This window comes from Oncorhynchus keta, chromosome 16 (genome assembly GCF_023373465.1).
Source record: "Oncorhynchus keta strain PuntledgeMale-10-30-2019 chromosome 16, Oket_V2, whole genome shotgun sequence".
Taxonomy (NCBI): Eukaryota; Metazoa; Chordata; class Actinopteri; order Salmoniformes; family Salmonidae; genus Oncorhynchus; species Oncorhynchus keta.
Window position 1 is genome coordinate 3,294,339 of NC_068436.1, and position 20,749 is coordinate 3,315,087.

The 20,749-nt window shown below is 42.2% G+C and overlaps 1 protein-coding gene across 6 annotated transcripts in view; it reads right to left on the bottom strand.

Annotated features, from left to right (window-relative positions):
- Positions 1-20,749, bottom strand: part of LOC118395356 (catenin alpha-2) — a 697,964-nt gene that overhangs the window by 598,518 nt on the left and 78,697 nt on the right. The window contains exon 1 of one of the 6 annotated variants that reach the window (XM_052464407.1): positions 5,085-5,151. The exons of the other annotated variants lie outside the window; for them this stretch is intronic. The gene's annotated coding sequence lies outside the window, so the exon portion shown is untranslated. Of the gene's footprint in view, positions 1-5,084; positions 5,152-20,749 lie in introns of those variants that run through there. 6 annotated transcript variants of the gene reach the window in all.

Genomic DNA, 20,749 nt, shown 5'->3' on the forward strand with positions numbered 1-20,749 from the left:
GTAGTGTATCATGAGACTCAAATCAGAAAAAGATGTCCATTGAGAGGGCAAGGCAAAGAAAAGGGAAGAAATGAAGCCACGTTTAAAAGCATCATGGTGCCAAAATCGGGTAAGTCCTTGCATTATTTTTTAACGTTTTATATCCATTAAATATGCCTCAGATGTCACAGGTGAGAGACCGTAGGGGTAGGATAGGCCAGCCACGTTGCCTTTTAACCTCCACAACAACTCTACCAGTAGATTCTGCATGCTGGTAGACAAACGTGCTGTTCCTCTCCTTTACACCTTCTACCTAGGGCCACATCATGGACTGAGTACAAGACGGATAGTCCTTTCTGTTTTATCACCTCTCAAATAGGAACAGGGGTGCGTCTTTTAGGTTCCACGCAGTCTGTAAGCACCCGACAGAGAGATGCAGTAGCATCTTTCTTCCATCCTTCCCTCCCAAAATCTGCATGTTTTTAGGTCTAGGGCCAGTCTTGTTCCACTGGTTTAATGGATTATGACAGTAATGCAGTGTGAGACCCTAATCCGCCAGCCGCCATCCAGTGTCTCCCCCTCCCTCCCTTCATGACTAAACCTCCATAGTGTCTATGAGTGTGTGCATATGTGTGTGTGTGTGTATCTGATTGCACACGTGCATGTATGTGTGTGTGTGTGTGTGCTTGCATCAATGAATCTGTGCATATGCATGTGTATATGGGTGTGTGCGTGTGTGTTTAAAAGACGCAGAGGGCTCGCCAGTAGTGTTGCACGGTATACTGAAACATCCAATACTAGAACATGGAAAATGGGTTGGTACTAGAATTTGTGTTACTTTCGGTACCTTGTCAAATGTGTCTCACGGGTAAAGCCTGTCTATCCACGCAGCCGACCCCTTATTATATCACACACCCAGCCTGCTCCACTTACTCACTGCTAGCCTCCACTGGGAGTCTGGGCTGCATCATGTTAGCTCCTTGCTCCGCAAAGAAGTTAACTCACTTAAAAAAATGCGACAAGGTCTTGTGGACGTGTTTAAACGGTTAATTACTGTTCGCAAAACAATGTCCATACAGGCTAGAACACTTTAAAATGGAAGAAAGAAGCCTATATGGTCAAGCTTTTGTAGGCCAACTTTGCCACCAAAAACTTTATTTATTCCCTTATTTGGTTTCTCTCTCACGTCTCTACCAAGGATGATCTATTGCCACAGGGAACTGACTGCCTCGTGAATGATGTCATCACTGGTTAAAGAGACAGCAAACATTTTCATAAAATAAATTACTTCTATGCAAATGCTGTTGATAGAAGTACAATAAAATAAGTCACAAATGGAAGGGATTTTTAAAAAATGAAATCACCCCAAACAAGATCAATGCATCCACACACTCCTACTGAATGTGCATTCACCTGGATATGCTACATCTTGGTTTACATACAGTGGTGGATCCACTAAAGGTTTTGCGATAATGCTGCCGGACTTAGAGGTCATTTGTGGTTTTTGTACGGTACCCTGCAGTCACCACTTCATTGCTCCAGACCAGCACAAGAGGGAGTTAGACCACGGATGATGCTTTTGGGTCCTACTGTGTCTCTAACTGACAATGAATGAGTGACATAAACCTAAATAGATACTGATAATTGTGCACGACTTCAGTATTACTTACAAAAACTGTTGTTACACTAAGGTTTTTATTATTTTATAATGTTAGGATAATTTCTCTTACTGTAGTACTGTAGCCCACTCCCAATCGGTCACGTTGTACAGTGCCTGAGTGGCACAACTGTCTAAGACACTGGATAGCAATGCAAGCTGTGTTGCTACAGATGCTGGTTCAATACCTGTGCTGACCTCAACTGGGAGACCCATGAGAAGAATGTATGTTTTTGGTTTCTCTCCCTCTGAAAACAGAAATAAATAATTCTAAATTGCAAACTATCTTTATTTACAAATGAGTAAAAATGTCTCACCCCATGTGAAAGAAAGGCCTTTTTCCCTCTCATTTTACGTTATTGGAAAACAAAAAATCACCTCCAAAATATTATTTTTCAAACAAAGCAATTATTATTATTAATTTAGAATTATGTAAAAGCCACTTGGATATTCTCAAAGTTATACACTACCGTTCAAAAGTTTGGGGACACTTAGAAATGTCCTTGTATATGAAAGAAAGTCAAATATTTTGTCCATTAAAATAAAATAAAATTGATCAGAAACACAGTGTAGCCATTGTTAATGTTGTAAATTACTATTGTAACTGGAAACGGCAGATTTTTTATGGAATATCTACATAGGGGTACAGTAGCCCATTATCAGCACAATTTTATCATTTTAAAATTCTAATTGATTATTAGAAAACCCTTTTCAAATTATGTATCTGGAGCATTAGCACTTGTGGGTTCGATTACAGGCTCAAAATGGCCAGAATGAAATTCTGAAACTCGTCAAGTCTATTCTTGTTCTGAGAATAATGTGAGAATAACTTTTTACATAAATAAAAATAATAAGAACTTTTTTTAAATAAAGGTTAAATAACACGTAACGATGGTGACAGGTGTGTGACATAACGAGCAGACACTACTACTACTACTACTAGCAGAACAATATACCTTTACCAACACCTCTCTGTATTTTGAAACTTTGTGGATGGGGGCTCCGAGTGGATGGGATCTCCAGCAGTGCAAAATGCGTTGCTACAGATGCAGGTTCGATAACCGTGCCAGCCGCCACCGGGAGAACCATGAGGCGGCTTTGGTTTTAATTTAGAATCCTCCAATCCTGCATGCTGGGGCGGCAGGCAGCCAATTGGTTAGACAGTTGGGCCAATAACCGAAATGTTGCTGCATCAAATCCCTGCGCTGACAAGTTAAAAATCTGTTGTACTGCCCCTGAACAAGGCAGATAACCCACTCTTCCCTGGTATACTGTATTTGTAAATAAGAATAAATAAATCAAATCAAAAATATGTAATTATTTGGCGGAGAGTCACGTCATATTTTTAGATATACTGCAGGCCTACCATAGGCGACATGCGTCTCACTAGTGTTGAGTAAAGTGCTGTTAAAAGTGGTGTTGGTCTTATTTATTGAAGTTAGAAGCAATAGGATTTGAAGCAATAGCCTACAACTATTTTAGCACCGTTTTGCGCTGCTCTGAGACAGGCATGGGTGCTGGTCTTGATAAATCAATGCCATTTTTATACCCAATCTCCATTTGGGTATAGGCTAGACAACAATTATGGTGTAGAAATGTTATGCTCTTAGTGTAACCTTTTTTTAAAATAGGCAAGTCAGTTTAAGAACACATTCTTATTTTCATGGACAGCCTATTCCTTCCTCCCCATCGGGGAATTGAACCCCAGTATCACGCGTGCCCTCACGACATGGAGATTCTTTAGCTAAATAGCCCAGTACTGTAACCTACTCCCGACCGTTAGGTTGTGTAGCGCTATATTATCCGTTCCATCCGAACGGAAACCCCGAGAGTTTTTGTTTTTCTTGGAACAGAAACACCATAATATTAATCTAATTAATTAAGCAACATGTCAGTCTCGTATACTATGTTCTTACAAAATAAGTTTTAAATTCTCTAGTACAGCCTATCAGGCTATCAATTTATTCTCAAATATAGCCTCTGGTGGTCAGCCTCTGGTGGTCAAACTAGCACTAACGGTTACAATGGCAGACACTTAAATAACGTGAATTCTGCGGCACCACGCAAACTGTGCTGCAGTACGCTGCAACTTTTTTTAAAGGACGAACCACTGTTAATTAACCCTTATTTTACCAGGTAATTTCTTGAGATGTTGTCATTTACAGCATCTACCTGGAGAGTAGTTACAGTGGAGAGGGGGGTGAAGGACACAATTGGACGATGGGGGTGATTAGGTGGCCGTGATGGTATGAGAGCCTGGTTGGGAATTTAGCCAGGACACTGGGGTTAACACCCCTACTCTTACAGTAAGTGACATGGGATCTTTAGTGTCCACAGAGAGTCAGGACAACCGTTTAACATCCCATCTGAAAGGTGACACTTTACGAAAAGCAATGACTCCAATCACTGCCCGGGGGCACTGGGGATATCTTTTTTTAGACCAGAGGAAAGAGTGCTTCCTACTGAGCCTGCCAACACCAATTCCAGCAGCATCTGGTCTCCCATCCAGAGACCAACCAGGCAAGCCAGCAATGATTGCCATTATGTACTGTAGTTAGATTGGTATAAAAAAAAAGTCAAATTGATTGTATGATTGTATGATTGATTCATGAATGCCTACACGGCTGTCTCAGGAAAATGCGGCTGTAAAATGCACATGTAATGATATTGAACTCAAAATGTATCTGTCTGGATCAAGTGCCCTTCATTTTTATCTACTTTTCATTTTTTATTATTTTATTTTTTACATTTTTTTAAGGGGGTAGAACAGATTTAATATTGCAGATAGATTGTTGCTTCCATCAATGTAATTGTCTGCATCATTTCCAATCCACCATATGTTTTTTGGGTAAATATATATATACACACACACACACACACACACACACATTATATATATAAATACATTAATCCATATACACATGTGTATTTACATATATATATATATATATATATATACACACACTTTTTTTTAGAATATACCTTCCTTTATTATTCCCCGCAAACCCTAACACACCTCCCCCAAATGGAGTAAACTAATAAACAATAACACTTAGGCTTCTACTTCCAGCTTATACATACTACACACATTTTACATTGACTATGACTTTTCAAATCCCCCAGTATTGCTGTCTGCAGCGTTAGCTCTAGGTAAATGTTGCAATTCTTCAGCCATTCCTGGACCTGTGACCAAGGGAGACAGGCGCAGGAACACGTAATAGTTGTTTGTTATTAATCCCAAATGACGGCGTTCTGTGTAAAGGCACAGGGACGAAGACCAAACAAACACGTAACAAAAACACAGGGCAGAAACCCAAAACAAAAGAGCGAGGAGCACATCGAATAAATAACACAAGCGCACAATGATTAACACACGGGGACGAGACCTGTAATCATCGGCGCAATCCACAAAGGCACGAAAGCCAAAACACACAGCACAGGTACTCACACGCACCGATGGACATTGTAACAACAATCGACAGCACCACGGTGAACAGAGGGCACATATACAAATACAATCAGTGGGAATAGGGGCCAGGTGTGGCCAATGAAAGTTCCAGAGGGATCCGTGACACTATGTTACACCTAGGGATACTATACATAACTTCAACCCATTGTACAAGAGATTCTCCAAAATGGAAGTATTCCAGGCATTTATATATAAACTCCAGTCGTACTTGATCAAAAGCCTTTTCAAAGTCAGCGATGAAAACCAGGCCTGGTTTCCCAGATATTTCATAGTGTTCTAATGTTTCAAGTACTTGTCTTATATTATCTCCAATGTATTGTGCCATGATAAAAACCTGTCTGATTAGGATGAATAATATCCGACAAACCTTTTTAATTCTATGCGCCAAGCATTTAGCTTTAATTTTTGCATCACAACACTGAAGTGTAAGAGGCCTCCAATTGTTGTAATGGACTGGATCTTTATATATACACCACTTGGATCCTGTTTCAGTAATACTGAAATCAGACCTTCTTGTTGTGTGTCTGATTATCTACCGTTTATATAGGAGTGGTTAAAACATGCTAATAATGGTTCTCTGAGTATATAACAAAAGGTTTGGTATACCTCCACTGGTATGCCATCCAGCCCTGGAGTTTCCCTGGACTTCCATCAAGAAGTTCCTCATCTGTAATTTGGCCTTCACATGAGTCTTTCTGTACAGATGTTCATTTGACATTATTAATAGGGGAAAGAATCGATACATATTAGCTTTGGTTCGCGGAGATGGAGGAGACTGAAGCGAAAACATATGCTTAAAGTACTATACTTCCTCTTTCAAAAAATTTGGTGAATCATGAGTGACTCCATCATTTGTAACAAGTTCTATTTTTTTGTGTAGCATTACTATGTTGAAGAATGAAAACTAATTTGGTGCATTTTCCCCCATATTCCACCCAGTACACTTTATTTTTTATAATACTGGATCTTTCTTGAATAAGTTCCTCTATTTCTTTTTGTTTTTCCTCTAACTTCCTCTGAGCCTCTATGGTACAGTTTTTATTGCTTTCTATCTGTACTGTTAGTCCTTTAATTTCCTTTGTTAACATGGACTCTCTTGACCTAAATTGCTTTTGTTTTATAGATGAGTACTGCATTGCATGGCCTCTAAAGGCACATTTAAAAGTGTCCCACACAATAAGGGGATCTGCTGTACCTATGTTATGTTGGAATAAATACATTCTAAATGATTCTGTCCTAGTTAAAAACAAGTTATCATCCAGCATGCTTTGATTACATTTCTAATATCCTCGCCCACGTGGAAATTCTGTAAGAATTATATACACAACCATTCAAAAGTTTGGGGTCCCATAGAAATGTCCTTGTTTTTGAAAGAAAAGCACGTTTTTTTTGTCCATTAAAATAACATCAAGTTGGTCAGAAATACTGTGTAGACATTGTTAATGTTAGAGGTAATTTGTGGTTTAGTACGGCACCCTGTGTCACCACTTCATTGACAAGTTTATTGGGAAATTCTCGCATGGAATAGCCTTCATTTCTCAGAACAAGAATAGACTGACGAGTTTCAGAAGAAAGTTATTTGTTTCAAGCCATTTTGAGCCTGTAATTGAATCCACAAATGCTGATGCTCCAGATATTCAACTAGTCTAAAGAAGGCCAGTTTTATTGCTTCTTTAATCAGGACAACAGTTTTCAGCTGTGCTAACATAATTGCAAAAGGGTTTTCTAATGATCAATTAGCCTTTTAAAATGAGAAACTTGGATTAGCTAAGATAACGTGCCATTGGAACACAGGAGTGATGGTTGCTGATAATGGGCCTCTGTACGCCTATGTAGATATTCCATAAAAAACTATGCCGTTTCCAGCTACAATAGTCATTTACAACATTAACAATGTCTACACTGTATTTCTGATCAATTTGATGTCATGGGCTTTTCTTTCAAAAACAAGGACATTTCTAAGTGACCCCAAACCTTTGAACGGTAGTGTACATACCAATTACGTGATGGTCCGAATGCATTTTGTCCCCTTTCAACACTTTTTAAACTTTTGGTGCCAGGGAGAATGACATAAGAAAGTAATCAAGACGACTAGCTTGATTAAGCCTATATCTCACTAGGTCAGGGTATTTACGCCTCCACTAATTCCAATACACCCATGACATTCATGACTTCCTTAAGTGCCTGAGTGTGATAGTTTGTAGTGTGATTTCCTTTACGGTCCATAGAGGTATTTAAAAGCATACTGTAATATCTCACCATAATAATAGAGCCTTGTGTTGCTTGTAGGGTTGATACATTATTATGTAATATATATTCAAAGTGACATGGGTCATCAGTATTTGGACCATATAGGTTAATAAGCCATGTCTGTTTATGGTCCAATAACATATTTCAAATCATCCATCTACCTTGAGGATCTGTTTGGACAATTTGCACATTTGGATCAAAATTAGTGTTAATTAATATCATCACCCCTGTTGAATTTCTTTGCCCATTGGAGAAATATATTTCGCCCCCAAATCCCTTTTCCACAAAACTGAATCTGTTGAATGAGTTTCCTGTGATATTAAATCCCTTCTCTTTTCGACTGATTGTCTTTTCTTATTATCTGCTAAGCCATTACAATTATAACTGGCGATACTTATTTCCCCGATTACCATAATGAGACAAGTTTCAATTCTATTTATAATAATATCTGTTTGTAAACGTACCATTAAAAAGGTACATGCTGATTGAGTGTACCATGATATTTGCATTGCTACTGATTATCCCTCCAATTGTTCTCCACTATTCCACCAGCTAAAACCTCTCCTCATCCGAGTTGGGTTGTCATCCCAATGACCGGCAGACACCCCCGACCCCCAGGATCCCATGGCCCCATAGAAACCAGGACCCATCCTTTGAAAAGAGCACACAGAGCCACCCCCGGACCCCCAGGATCCCATGGCCCCGTAGGAACCAGGACCCATCCTTGGAAAAGAGCACACAGAGCCACCCCCCGACCCCCAGGATCCCATGGCCCCATAGAAACCCGGACTCATCCTTTGAAAAGAGCACACAGAGCCACCCCCAACCTCCAGGGTCCCATGGCCCCGTAGGAACCAGGACCCATCCTTGGAAAAGAGCACACAGAGCCACCCACAGAACAGAAGCAAATCAACAGCCAGTTGAAAAGAGCACACAGAGCCACCCACAGAACAGAAGCAAATCAACAGCCAGTTGAAAAGAGCACACAGAGCCACCCACAGAACAGAAGCAAATCAGCCAGCCAGTTGAAAAGAGCACACAGAGCCACCCACAGAACAGAAGCAAATCAACAGCCAGTTGAAAAGAGCACACAGAGCCACCCACAGAACAGAAGCAAATCAACAGCCAGTTGAAAAGAGCACACAGAGCCACCCACAGAACAGAAGCAAATCAGCCAGCCAGCCAGAGCCACCCACAGAACAGAAGCAAATCAACAGCCAGTTGAAAAGAGCACACAGAGCCACCCACAGAACAGAAGCAAATCAGCCAGCCAGTTGAAAAGAGCACACAGAGCCACCCACAGAACAGAAGCAAATCAACAGCCAGTTGAAAAGAGCACACAGAGCCACCCACAGAACAGAAGCAAATCAACAGCCAGTTGAAAAGAGCACACAGAGCCACCCACAGAACAGAAGCAAATCAACAGCCAGTTGAGAGCACAAGAGCCACCCACAGAACAGAAGCAAATCAACAGCCAGTTGAAAAGAGCACACAGAGCCACCCACAGAACAGAAGCAAATCAACAGCCAGTTGAAAAGAGCACACAGAGCCACCCACAGAACAGAAGCAAATCAACAGCCAGTTGAAAAGAGCACACAGAGCCACCCACAGAACAGAAGCAAATCAACAGCCAGTTGAAAAGAGCACACAGAGCCACCCACAGAACAGAAGCAAATCAACAGCCAGTTGAAAAGAGCACACAGAGCCACCCACAGAACAGAAGCAAATCAACAGCCAGTTGAAAAAGCATTTCCATCGCCCTCACCTCGATTTGTATTATATATAGCTATTAAAAAACAATATATATATTTAAAACATCCTGTTCATCTCATTTCCATAATTAGCAATTAATATTTGTAATAATGTAGACAATTTATGCAAAGGATTGTTACCTCTTACCAGTATTGCCGATACAAAAATTACATTTTGGCAAGCAATTATTATTTTCGCAAACAATTATTGTGACTCATCCTATATTGTCCCTAACATCTTTAACTCCCTCGCAACAGTTGTGACACACACACACACACACACACACACACACACACACACACACACACACACACACACACACACACACACACACACACACACACACACACACACACACACACACACACACACACACACACACACACACACACACAACCCCTTTCCCCCACAAACAACCATACACTCAGATGCTCAACAGTTGCACCATCCCAGGGCCCAACTCAAGAAAGGTCTTGATTTACGAATGCATACACAGTTACAGCTGAAATGGGGAGATTTGATTAACCATTGTCACATCCTAGTTGGAGATCAGATATATCCCCTTCCCCTGAAACATGTCTTGTTTTTTTGTCGTGCTATCGCTTTGGTATCACTTTGGTATCGAGTATTGTGATACTAAACCTGGTATTGGTATCGAAGTAAAACTTCTGGTATCGTGACAACACTACTAGCCAGTCACTTGAGCCAGGCCCTGGACCCTGGAAAGAGGGGGTGAAGGCATTCACTACTCATAGCCAACACGGGCATTCAATCCATTCTCACCAGAGCACTAACGCTAGCGAGGCTGTCGCGTGCCAAATCACAAGTTAACCAACGCTGCTGCTTTTACGCCCGACCACACTCGCAAGCATGCTACCAGGCCCTGTGACATAAACACTGCAGGATAGCCAACATTGACACTTTATTCATTCGCTTGTGCCTGCCATGTTGACTTTGTAGCAAAATTTAAAACATTTTATATATTTTTTTTTAACCTTTATTTAACTAGACAAGTCAGTTAAGAACAACATTTTATTTTCAATGACAGCTTAGGAACAGTGGGTTAACTGCCTTGTTCAGGGGCAGAACGACAGATTTTTATCTTGTTGGCTCTGGGATTCAATCTAGCAACCTTTCGGTTATTGGCCCAACGCTCTAACCACTAGGCTACCCTGCCGCCTACTAAGTCAGTTAATGGGGAGTATGTTACACGTTTAGGAGGCATGGCTACAATTGTGTGTTTTTACCCTCCATTACACCACTGGACATGGCTCCAACCAGCTCTCAAAATGCTCAACTCCTCCAGACTCCCACGCTTCTTACCACGACTCATAACGACTTGCATTAGGACTCATCAGACAGAAAGCTCATTTAGCCGTTAGCTACTCGGCGTTGGCATTTAGCGAGTCTTCAGTTATTGTCCCTTTGTTACATGAGGAGAGACGCGGGCATATCTCCTGAACATTGGCACTGGTGTCAATTACACTCCAGGCATTTCACAGCAGATTATGTTCTTAATCATTCATTGTGAGTTAATCCAAATCACTGTCTGCTGGACACGATTTAGCTACTGCGCTAGTCTAAAGTAATTCAACTGAGAGAAAATGACTGTACACAACGGACAAAAATAAAGGACAGCAAAGTGGGATACAGCTAGACCGGCGTCAATGAGATTGCTGGGAAAAGGATAATGCAATTCCTGTATCCCTCTATATGACGACATATAATGTCAACCGGTCTCTATACTGTAAAAACGTACACCACTGATTTGCATACAGTACACGCCTTAGAGGGACAATATACATCACTTGTTGTTCTCTCCACTCCCCTCCCCCAACACACGTGCGCACACGCACGGGTGCAGACACACACAAACTATAAATAGCTATTGTACGGAATTTACAATGGCCTGCTGTGATCACACCTATAGCACTGAAGGCAAAAGCCATTATCCCTCTTCTCAGTTTATTCAAAGCCGCACACACACGCGCACGTACACAGGTACGCACGTACTCACACACACACACGCTTCTTGCTGATCTGACTCCAGGCCTGGGCTGCTCTGCATCGAAACAAGCTTTTGCTCTTTGCCAAAGTGACAAGGATCTACGCTGTGCTTCCAGACTTACCAATGCATGCATAATCATCCACCTTCTCATTGTCAATTATTTAGCCTTCCAGGGAGAGGTACGCTGGTTAGGAGAGCACTGAGTTAATGCGGTATATGTCAACGACGATGTATTGCAAGGACCTTAGGGCCCATTATAGCTCGGTTCCAGCTGAAGAATCAATACAAGACAGTTGACCTCTGAGATCAAACATTAACCCAGAGACAGAGAGGGAGAGAGACAGAGATGGGGGAGACACGAATAGTGTGTGAGAGAGAGAGAGAGAGAGACAGAGACAGAGAGAGGGGGAGATGGGGGAGACACGAATAGCATGAGAGAGAGAGAGAGAGAGAGAGAGAGAGAGACAGAGAGAGGGGAGATGGGGAGACACAAATAGCGTGTGAGAGAGAGAGAGAGAGAGAGAGAGAGAGAGAGAGACAGAGACAGAGAGACAGAGATGGGGAGACACGAATAGTGTAAGAGAGAGAGAGAGAGAGAGAGAGAGAGAGAGAGAGAGAGAGAGAGAGAGAGAGAGAGAGAGAGAGAGAGAGAGAGACAGAGATGGGGAGACACGAATAGTGTAAGAGAGAGAGAGAGAGAGAGACAGAGAGAGAGACAGAGACAGAGAGACAGAGATGGGGAGACACGAATAGTGTAAGAGAGAGAGAGAGAGAGACAGACAGACAGACAAACAGACAGACAGAGACAGAGACAGAGAGAGGGGGAGATGGGGAGACACGAATAGCGTGAGAGAGAGAGAGACAGAGAGACAGAGAGACAGAGATGGGGAGACACGAATAGTGTAAGAGAGAGAGAGAGAGAGACAGAGAGAGGGGGAGATGGGGGAGACACGAATAGCATGAGAGAGAGAGAGAGAGAGAGAGAGAGAGAGAGAGAGAGAGAGAGAGAGAGAGAGAGAGACAGAGGACACTAAAGAAGTTAAGAAGATCGACTAACCATGTTCGCCTCCATGTTAGTGGCACAGTACAAGAACCAGCCTGGGGAATCAGATAGTCATCTCTTCAGTGGGTTCCTAGGCTCTAAGTGTTCAGTGCTCTGCAGCTGTGCGGTCAGAAGAACCACTTGTGGCCCTCAACAGCTACTGTATCAGAACTCCAGCTCGATATCTCTCGTCCTCGAGAAACGTTTTCCAAACCCCCCAAAAACTCTGGAAACATCAGGCAGAGAGCGAAGAGTGTCAGATATGTCGACATTCCCAAACATCGCTGTGACTGGCGGAAATCCCTTCCAACAAACGGGATTAGGGGCGGAGTAGAGCAGGAGCAGAAAATCCACTTTGCTTTTGCCCTCGACCGGGGCACATTTCCCGTGACTCTCTATAGAGCCAATCCATGTTCTCTCTCTGACACGTCCCCTTCGTTCGCTATGGAGTTTACAATGAACTTCCCGCCAGTAATCTCTTCAGAGCAATGGTTGCGTCCCAAATTGCATGCACCATATTCCCTTTAAAGTGCACTCCGTGTGACCGGAGCCCATAGGGTGTTGGTCAAAAATAGTGCACTACAGTGAATAGGGTGCCATTTGGGACGCAGCCCATAACTCAGACAGCAAAGTGGACTTGTAGTGTGGCTGTAGACGCCGCTGGTGACAGTCATATGAAGAAAAGAAAATAAAAACATGAGATGTCTATGGTCTGGAGCCCACATGACAAACAACTGTAGCAGTCAATAGCAGCCTATCGGGACAATGCTTTGTTGAAGCCTTCTCTCCGTCGAATTCGCTGCTCAATTATACTACCAAAGTACCCTCCATCTCTATACTCTAGAGGGTTTAGGTTCAGAGGTCCCTGTTGTATTTTAGAGTTGCGGAGAAATTGATGGATTGGGTCCCCGGGCCATAGAGGAGTTTGTGAAATGCAATTATGAAGAGCGAGCAGGCAGGAATCCAAGGGACGCCTAACCTCCTCACAAGGAGGCGACCACAAACAACATGACATTCATTATAGGTGGTCGATTACTTCCTCTTATGGCAGTAAAATAATTGTTTGCAAGCTTGTTTTTGGGGGTGGGGCATGTCAGATTCAGAAAGAGGAGTCGTTGGGTCTATTGGTTTACCCGTTCCGGGAAGAAAACGCTTCTTAACTCAATCAATGTTCTTTAAGCCTTTTGAGAGGGGAGGGGTCACCCGGCTGATGCGTCCATCAAACCAACCAGATCCCAATGAATCCTAACCAATAAATTGTCTCCTAACCGCACATTTTCTCTTCTTCTGTGGACATAAAGGGATCCGAATGGCTCAAAGGAAGGACGTCCATAATGATGAAAGTCCATTGGCAAGTGGGGTCAAGGGTGACCCACACTGACCAATAAGGTGTCAAAGGTCACCGCAAGGTTGAACGACTCACTGGAAGGTGGAAGTGGGGGAGGATTGAAGCCTGTAAGATGTGCATAGCAACAACCGACGACAACAATGTAACCTTCACACATCCTTTACACGCCATCATACCTCAACAGCAATACAACAGGCGGGAGCTTTTCTTTCCTGAGACATTTTCTGATGCCGATAGCAATAGATGTCTATGATTTGGGCTACCTGTGGTGTGTCTGGGAATTAAAATAAGTTTTCAATGATTTTATAATCATTTAATTATTCAAATGATATAGACTGTGGCTACAGAAGGTGTAAAAGAGGATGTTTGGGAGATGAATGTTTGTATATATGAATAAGGCCTAACTAGACTAGACTGCTTCTTCACAGTACATTCCCAATAGAGCGCGAATAGAAAAAGCAACACTATTTTAATGTGAAAACGGACACGTTAGCAGATCAAAGGGATTGTTGAAAGGAGAACATCCCTTCCCTCAACTCTATGGGCGAGGCGTTTAGACAAAGATGTAAATATTTGCTTTCTCCCTCGTCTCAAATAGATAAACATTCGCACCACCTAGCCAGGTATCTAGAATTTTCATAGATTTATATTCTACTGAGCAAATTGGCCTTTAGTAGCCCACTGGCTGGCAGTGGTCCTCTGTCCACTGCATCCTGTGGCTGATTTGGCACACGCACACACACACACAAACGCATGCTTACACACACACACACACACACACACAGAGAGAGAGAGAGATCACAACAAGCTCTCACAGTCTCACTGCAGAATTAGATGTTCATCCACGTTCTCCAAACGTCAAATATCGAAGTTGCTCCAAAGGGTTATGAAGCACTCATTCCAAATGGTTACAGTAAGGGTTAAGGGTTATGAAGCACTCATTCCAAATGGTTACAGTAAGGGTTAAGGGTTATGAAGCACTCATTCCAAATGGTTACAGTAAGGGTTAAGGGTTATGAAGCACTCATTCCAAATGGTTACAGTAAGGGTTAAGGGTTATGAAGCACTCATTCCAAATGGTTACAGTAAGGGTTAAGGGTTATGAAGCACTCATTCCAAATGGTTACAGTAAGGGTTAAGGGTTATGAAGCACTCATTCCAAATGGTTACAGTAAGGGTTAAGGGTTATGAAGCACTCATTCCAAATGGTTACAGTAAGGGTTAAGGGTTATGAAGCACTCATTCCAAATGGTTACAGTAAGGGTTAAGGGTTATGAAGCACTCATTCTAAATGGTTACAGTAAGGGTTAAGGGTTATGAAGCACTCATTCCAAATGGTTACAGTAAGGGTTAAGGGTTATGAAGCACTCATTCCAAATGGTTACAGTAAGGGTTAAGGGTTATGAAGCACTCATTCCAAATGGTTACAGTAAGGGTTAAGGGTTATGAAGCACTCATTCCAAATGGTTACAGTAAGGGTTAAGGGTTATGAAGCACTCATTCCAAATGGTTACAGTAAGGGTTAAGGGTTATGAAGCACTCATTCCAAATGGTTACAGTAAGGGTTAAGGGTTATGAAGCACTCATTCCAAATGGTTACAGTAAGGGTTAAGGGTTATGAAGCACTCATTCCAAATGGTTACAGTAAGGTTTAAGGGTTAAGGGTTATGAAGCACTCATTCCAAATGGTTACAGTAAGGGTTAAGGGTTATGAAGCACTCATTCTAAATGGTTACAGTAAGGGTTAAGGGTTATGAAGCACTCATTCCAAATGGTTACAGTAAGGGTAAAGGGTTATGAAGCACTCATTCCAAATGGTTACAGTAAGGGTTAAGGGTTATGAAGCACTCATTCCAAATGGTTACAGTAAGGGTTAAGGGTTATGAAGCACTCATTCCAAATGGTTACAGTAAGGGTTAAGGGTTATGAAGCACTCATTCCAAATGGTTACAGTAAGGGTTAAGGGTTATGAAGCACTCATTCCAAATGGTTACAGTAAGGGTTAAGGGTTATGAAGCACTCATTCCAAATGGTTACAGTAAGGGTTAGGAAGAATATCTATAACAAAAAACAGTGTCTGAGACTGGGATTGAACACGCAACCTTTTGATCCAGAGTCATGGGATTACTTGATGGTAACAGCGCTCACTGTTGCCCCTAGTGGCCGGTTTTGAATGCATTTCCTGAAGTCCTCAGGACATGGGATAGACGTCCAATTTTGACGTCAACCTTGAACAATCTCCCCGGAGTTTATGCGTTTATATGATGTCAAAAACCATGGACAAACAAAACACGGATACTACCGAGCACCTTTTCTCATACATTGTTTGAAAACTGTCATGTAGCCTTTAAACATGTTCTCAACACGACCGTCTTCAGATTCTGGTTTGTGTATATAGGGAATAGGGTGCCATTTGGGGCACAACTTCTGCGTAACAGCCAGTGTCCAGCAGACGATAGATCAATAGGGATTTCATACAAACACACACAACACACACACTGACTCTCTCTCACACACACACACACACACACACACACACACACACACACACACACACACACACACACACACACACACAGAGAAGGGGGCCACATGGTCCCACCACCAAAGGATCAGCATACGGATCAATGTCCATGCTGCCTCCTCGGTCTGCACAGCTAAGCTATATGGCCCAGAGAAAAGTTGCATGCCAAATGGAACCCTATTCCCTATAGTGCACTATCTAGGAATTAGGATGCAATTTGGGACTCAGACATGGTCTGGCCTAACTAGCATGTGATGGACAGAAACAATATTGATAAGCCCTCCCCTCCCTCACATGCCGTGCTCCCCAAGGCAATTTAGCATGAGTCCACCACAAACACATCGAGGGTGCCACTTGGGACGCACCATTAGATTGTATAGCTACATAGTAGGCTTTGAGGTTTTTTTTTTTACGTACCCGGCCAGGCGCGATAAATGATCAGGGATTGGCCGGCATGGTCTGCCTGTGCTTGGGGAGATAATGCCGGTCTTTCAACAGGCGCGGGTAGCAGCCACACTGAGTTTGACAGGTTCTGTCCCTTGTTGTTCCCTCTTTCTCTCGATCAATGGCTGTTATCAGAGGCACAAGGATAGGGAAACACGAGAGCGAGAGGCAGGTGCAAAGCGAAGTGTAAAGTGGTACGTCATAAGCTGTGTTGGTTGACCTTTTAAACTTGTTGGGGCAGTACTCTATTTTACAGTGAAGGTATTACCAGGTATTTGCAAAACAAACGCTACTAAACACAAATGATATTGCCATTGGCCACATAAAACGTCCAACTCAAAAGGTCTACGGTCCCACTGGATTATTGAAGCACAAGTCCCACATTACCCATTCACTAAGTATGAAGGATATGAAGTTAGGACACGGTGAAATCAGAAGTGACACAGTGAAATGTAAATGACAAATGAATAACCTGTGGACCACTGATGCACACCCTTTGTGGCAGAAAGTACATATTTACACCACAACATTTTATAGTAAATTCCAGGTCAGTACCAGCGGAAACAAGTGTTGTTACCATTGTTATCTGTTTGGTGTAACCACAAGGCTTAGTCTTCCATCAGCTTCCACCTTCCACTCCATCTTAACTCAATTACAGGCCCAATTATCGACTCAAATAATTTGAGAAATTGGAGAGAAAAAAAAAACGTTCTATCATAATAGACAAGCTGTTGACTTTGTCCATAGCAATTACGGTTATTCCATCACGTCTAATTAGTCACGTTTCCAAATGAAACGAAAACAAATAACACAACAACAACAAAAAACCACAGAAGAATATAACTACGATTGTCAGCATGAGGAGGACGTTTGGTTGATGTGGTGAGCTCTTCTCTTACTGGAGGGAGTGAGATAAGACACCCACGGCAAGTCAAGTCACCCATGGCAACAGCATTCTCCTTTCAGCCAGAGAAACTGACAAGCCATAAAACAACTGGTAATGCTGCAGAACAGTGTTTTGCTGTGGATCAAAATGGGGCGTCGGTTGAGGACCAACGACTGAAAACTCGACTGACAACTTTACAGGCCATCCAGTTGGCCGCAGTGACAAAATGTAGCTGTTTAACAGCACATTTCCTGCAATTCTACATATTTGCCATGTGGCGGAGATAAAATAATGCAGCTTTAAAAGTACATTTCCTGCAATTGTACACATTTTGTCATGGCTTATGCTGTCGGAGTGACTCAATCATTATGACAAAATCAATGGGGGCCCCATGCCACGACCAAAATAATCCGGAATGAATAATTTAAAAAATGTTTGATTCTCACTAAACTGTCCAGCTTTTATTTAGGTAATTGTTAGTTCTCAAAGATTAAGAATATATAGGACCATTATATTATCTACACACTTTAAAACTGATTTAGCGTTTAAGCTTACAATGAAAACGTTTTTCAATCCCAAAACCGATTTAATATATACTTGTTTACTGTTTGGACATAGGAGGCCCAAAAAAACACAAGAAAATGAAGAAATTCTGCACAATCTCTCTCTCCTTCTTTCTCTCTCTCTTTCTCTCCTTGTCTCTCTCTTTCTTTCTCTCTCTCTATCTCCTTTCCCTCTCTTTCTTTCTCTCTCTCTCTTTCTCTCTCCTTTCCCTCTCTTTCTTTCTCTCTCTCTCACTCTATCCTTCTCCTTTCTCTCTCTCTCTCCTTCTCACTCTCTCCTTTTCTCTCTCTCTCTCTTTCTCCCTCGTTCTCTCTCTCTCTGTCCCCTTCTCTCTCTCTCTTTCGCTATGTCTCTCTCCCCCCTCTCTCTCTCTATTCAATTAAATGTAATAAATAATAAATGCTTTATAGGCATGAATGTGTGGTTGCCACTGTTGCCAAAAGCAATGTATTACAACAAAAAAATGTTTAGAGCAACAATAATAATATTTATCAACAAAAACTTTTATACATGGAAAATGTTACACAACAAAAGTGAACAAACAGCAACAATTGAGAAATGTAATCTACAAGGGCTCATCTGTATGACAAGGTGGGAGCTCTTGTCTCACGTATAATATGACCAGCCAGGACATCATCTGCAGAAATAGCTATTGTCTCTTTGTTTTCTCCCAACAAAATGTAGATTTTCTCCTAATAGGCAATTCAAGAAATCCTGCAATTCTTTCATTAAGATAACAGAAGATAAATACATCTGATGGAGTCATATTTTCAGGGAGTGGAGTAGGAAGTGCTGCTCATTCTCTATTCACCCAAACCACAGTTCTTACATGAGCTGTGTTCGAATACCCATACTAACATACTGTATACTACATACTTAATGAGTATATACTACATACTAGTAGTTCATTTTAGTATACTGCAAACTAATGGTATCGTTTCAGTTGAGCGTACCAGTGCTTCGCCTGTCTACCGGGAGTTGATAGTGTTGCTATGCAACCTCTTGTTAGTTTAACAAATGACTAGCTAAACATTTTACGATTTCAGGTGTGTTCGTAAATTCAATCTGGAGTGCCAGTGTGCGCTCTGAGCGTTCCTAAATCCAGAGTGTTGTCAGATTGTCCATTCGTAAAGCGTTCAGAGTGCAGACTGGATCCTCTGGCCGAGGAGAAGGGTTGATCCCAGTGTTCAACGGCAGTCAAACCCCCCAAGCTACCTGGCTAACGTTGGCTAGAGAACACCTCACTCTGACCATTTTACTCGCCCCAGCAGAGCTGGTTAGGCTGATATCTGTATTTAGAATTTGGCAACATTGAAGTTTGTGATTAAATAGAATTTTGTTTTGCCAAGAATTAATGTATGTATTTGTGGTTAGAGATTTCTATGTGCTTGGATTTTGTTTGGAGACAGTTGCTCTAAAAGAGTGTTACTCACTATTTTTTGTAAGAGGGCCACTTTGGGTTGAGACAGTCACTACAACCTTTGGAGGCTGGAGAAACTCACTGAATCTTTAGAGCAGCTAGGTATAGTAGAGAAGGGAGGGGTAGGGAGAGAGGGAATGAGGGAGGGAGGTGCTCATTGTAAATAAGAATTTTACCTGCCTGGTAAAATAAAGGTGCAATTAGATAAGCCTAAATTAAATAAAAATCCCCAATTGTCTGCACCTATCCAGACCATTTGGAATCCTAGGATATCTTGTACTGGCTAGATTATCGGGAGTTCACTCACTGCTGTACAAGGAAGAGAAAAGTGGGGTGATTCAAGAGGGTGCTACGAAATGAATGTGAAGACGTTGTTTTCTTTGGCCGTATATCATTACAAATGACGTAGAATGAATCATTAGATTGTTCTCTGCAAATATTATATTTAGTCTCTATTTAGTTTCATATTCAGCAGATTGCATTTTGAAAAAAGACCACGTTTTCAATCATGAACCCTGCAGCCACAAGATAGCTTGTCAGTCGACATTCGACATGGGCACCGTTCTCCCGCGGAGCAGCGCGAGTTCTACTGAGCAGTGACCACTTTTTGATCCTGCCTGTGATGACATTCCATTCACTCTAAGCACGCTAACTTCTGAACCATACATGGTAGAGAATAAGGAAGTGTGAGCTCATTACTTGGCAACAAAGTGCTCATTGTGACCAATTGTGTTATCGGTTTCGATCTAACTCCCCGGAGGGGGCCTTTAACTGGTGATTAAGGAAGTGAGAGAATGTTTTATTTGGAATTCCCCCTAGCTCCTCACCAATGTAGTCCTGAATGAATTAACTTTATGGATATACACAGGGTGAAGTTTCCGTTAGCGGAAAACAAGGAAGGGTGAATTTAAAAACAAGTTACACATATCAATGACGCATGTGTTTGTTGGCCCATAAGAATGCTGCTCCTGCTCGCTCTGTCAGTCAGATAAGAGATGCAGACTGTACGTGTGGGTCGAGGCCTGCAGCGATACGCAGCTCTGTGGAGCCTGGGTCTGCTCCTGCAGCAGTTTCACATCGGCATCCTGCTACAGCTCCCAGAAAAAGACAACCAGCTGAGGAAAGAACCCGAAGAAGAGGAGACCCCCTACCCAGAGGAAGCATCGGGCGACAACGTCCTCGATGCCTCTGGGCGTCCAGATGACCTGGTCCATTGGAATTCTTCAGAGTGTTCAACACAGGGGCTCCACAACTTGACCTCAACTGTGACACTGGTCTTACAGGAGCAGTACAATGACAGTGTGGATAAAATTCTGGAATGGATGCCCAGCTGCAACTCTTCCATTGAGAAGCATCTTCAGCACTTCTGGCAGTCCCAAGCCCTATTCAAACCCCTCTACCCCATC